The sequence below is a fragment of the Belonocnema kinseyi genome, chromosome 4 (assembly GCF_010883055.1).
Source record: "Belonocnema kinseyi isolate 2016_QV_RU_SX_M_011 chromosome 4, B_treatae_v1, whole genome shotgun sequence".
In the NCBI taxonomy this organism is placed as follows: domain Eukaryota; kingdom Metazoa; phylum Arthropoda; class Insecta; order Hymenoptera; family Cynipidae; genus Belonocnema; species Belonocnema kinseyi.
In genome coordinates, this window is record NC_046660.1 from 101364094 (window position 1) to 101367476 (window position 3383).

Here is a 3383-nt window from a genome sequence, read left to right on the forward strand (position 1 = left end):
TGGTCCCGAAGGAATTAACCTCCAAGCGGAGGTGTGAAAACCGTGCCGAAAGCTGAATGGCACCTGGGTGAGGTGTCTAGAACGGTGACTCTGGGATACCGGACGACCTTCCAGAGTACGCAGCCTTATCCTTGCATGCGGGGCTCTACAAGGATGGACGAACCCCTTTCCCTAGCTTCTCGTGGGAACAACAATGACAACACCAAACATAGTTGTAGTAAGTGCGCTTCAAAACAACAGAACGCGAAGGGCTCCCGACAATAGGTCGGCCAACAATGCCGACCAATCTAGAGCTGGAGGAGCCAATGAAAATGGATTCAATGCGATGGATCGGCGGGATCTCGCGGCCTTTGGGTGGATGGAGCGACTGAATCACAACTTGCTAGAGTGCTATGCTGCGAGTGTAGACCTAAACGGGGTTACATGGCACGGCTGCATGCTCTGTGGTGAGAGAAACACCCCGACCTATCGCACTTTTTGCAGCAACGTCTGCGAACCCATGCCGAACTACACCGAAAAACGGGCTATGTAAACGGAACGCCTACTCTACCACAGCTAGAACAAGCCGGCAACAGAGAAAGAGAGGCGACACTAAGGCCAACCGCGGGCAGGCATCCAATAGATGAAGAGCGATGCTTTACGACCCGTAGAAACATCAACACCAAGGTTTCTCTCAAGCCTAAAGATCTGGCTGAAATGAATGACGAGCTTCGTGGACACTTTTCCGAAGAATCCGACCTCTGGGCTATCAATTATTGTGTGTATAATGCAGCGAGAGCTTTGGCCGATGCGAACCGTAAAACAAAATCAACGGTTGATCATAAGACCAAAAGACGAATGCATCAACTTGCCATAAAGATAGGCTGGGCAAGACAGTACGCGTCCCGCATTCAGTGTGTGATTGACTACATCACATTTGGCAGGAATTTTACCGCCAAGGTTCGAAAGTTCGCGCGCAAACCCCGGACCCGTTATCACACACTTAACAAGTCAAAGCTGCTGACCATCAGGCTGCATATTATTGAGAGAATACGGATACTATCTGACGCTAAGAGAAGTCCAGAGCGGAGGGAGAGGTGGGTCAGGGTAAATCAACAGTTTCCCTCTGACCCATCTCGACTCTTCCAAGACCCTTCAGTTTCTGTCGAACACCCACCCAAACCAGAGGAGGCCGAAGTATTTTGGAGAGAAGTCTACGAAGTTCAGCATAGACTGGACGAAGACTCAGAAAATATAAATAGCTTCAAGGAGTTATGTGTTGCCCTCATAACACCTGATAAAGAATGCCCACCCATAACTACTGAGGAGGTAAAAAAAGTATTAAGAGGGATGAAGAACTATTCCGCACCGGGACCAGATTGTATCAAAACCTTCTGGTGGAAGAAGTTTTATTCAATCCATCAGCATTTGGCCCGTATTTTCACCTCATATTTGAAGTCGGAAGTGCCGATTCCAGAGTGGTTGGTGGAAGGGCGCACAATACTCCTGCCGAAAATAGGCAACTTAGCTGAACCGAAGAATTGCAGGCCAATAACTTGTCTGAACACACTTTATAAGATATTCACAGCTATCCTAAATGATAGGATTGTTCGGGTAATTGAACCTGTGTGGCAAGAAATGTATGAACAACGAGTCTCAAAGAAAGACGTAGCCGGATGTCGGGAGAACGTGCTCATCGATAGATATGTCTGCAAAGATGCAGCATTCTACCAGCGTGACCTATCGATGACCTGGATTGATTATCGGAAAGCCTTCGATTCGACCTTCCATAGACTTATCATCTGTCTTTTGGAAATCATAAAGGTTCATCCGCAAATAGTTGGGTGCATAAAGAGGTTGATGCCGCTTTGGAAAACCAGATTTACTATCTCATCTGGAAAAAATCGTGTGACAACTAACAAGGTTACCTTTCAGAGAGGTGTCTTTCAGGGCGACGCCATGAGCCCACTCCTCTTTTGCCTTACATTATTGCCACTATCTCTAGCACTTCGCCATTCCGACGGGTACTTGTGCGGCAAACCTGCAGATCGAAAGTACAAGGTCACTCATGTATTTTACATGGACGATCTTAAGATCTATGCTAAAAACAGAGAGCAGCTGCATCTAGCTCTGGGGATTGTCGAACGATATACTAAGGAAATTGGAATGGAATTTGGGTTAGACAAATGGGCCAAGGTTTATTTGAAGCGAGGAAAACGTAACGGCATCCCTGAAGATCCTGAGCTTGTTGATAGAAGCGCCATACGACACTTTTGCGCTGGAGAGACTTATACATACCTGGGCGTGCCACAGAGCCGCATTCAGGATGTGATATCTATAAAGGATACTCTTCGAAGCAGATACAAACGTCTCATCCGACAGATTTTGTCTTCCGAACTGTCGGCGAGGAACAAAGTATCTCCAACGAACATGCTTGCCGTCCCGGTACTACTCTATTCATTTGGAGTAGTTCCATGGACGAAGAACGAGCTCAGATCCCTTGATTTCGGGACAAGAAAGGTTATGCACATGAACAAAAGCATGCATCTTAAGTCTTCCGTTCCGCGACTGTACATCTCACGCCGTCAAGGGGGTCGCGGAATATTGAGTCTTGAATGTCTTCACAACAGGATTATTCTGGGTACAACACATAGAGTTGCAAATGGAAGAGACCCTCTTCTTAAAATGGTCAGGAATCACGAAGAAGTGAGCAAAGGAGCGTTTCTGTACAAAGCCATGCACACCCCGAGCATTTAGCTCACATACTATCTAGTTGCCCAACTCACGCGTGAACGACCTACATTCAAAGGCACAATGCGGCACTACGAGTGCTTTATTACCATCTCTGTTACTCTTACGACATTAACCTTAATATCGCTCCTCTAAATGCTCCTAGGGAAATTGAGTCAATTGTCGAGAATGGGAAGTGCCGCATATACTGGAACTTTATATCCTCGACAATTGTTTCTGTTGCTCACTCGAGGCCTGACATGGTTCTTCTTGACTTCGAGAAGCGAACCATGTTCGTTATCGAATTTTCGGCACCAGCTGACAAAAACATCATAACCAATGAGAATGAAAAGAAAGAGAGGTTATAAGGGAGTTGCAACGATTGTACCCGGAATATTCTGTTAAACTAATCGTCCTTATCATCGGCGCTTTTGGAGGTGCCAAGCTTTCACTTGCTAATGGCCTGAAAATCATCCCTGCGTGTCAACAATATGCTAAAACACTTGCAGGAAAAACGCAGAAGGCGGTTGTCCTTGGGTTGCTCCATGTTCTTAGGGTGCACGAGGCTTTTGCTGGATCGTCGTATTGATTCCTTTACAGACTGTAACGACCTATCTCACGGTCGTGAGACGTGGTTTTGGCTGAAATCCTGCGGTTGTCCTTATGACAAATTT

General features: G+C 46.5%; 1 protein-coding gene across 1 annotated transcript in view; it reads left to right on the forward strand.

Moving 5' to 3' along the window:
* LOC117171027 (fibronectin type 3 and ankyrin repeat domains protein 1-like) overlaps positions 1-3383 on the forward strand; it is a 17671-nt gene that overhangs the window by 4745 nt on the left and 9543 nt on the right. The gene's annotated exons all lie outside the window — the stretch shown is intronic.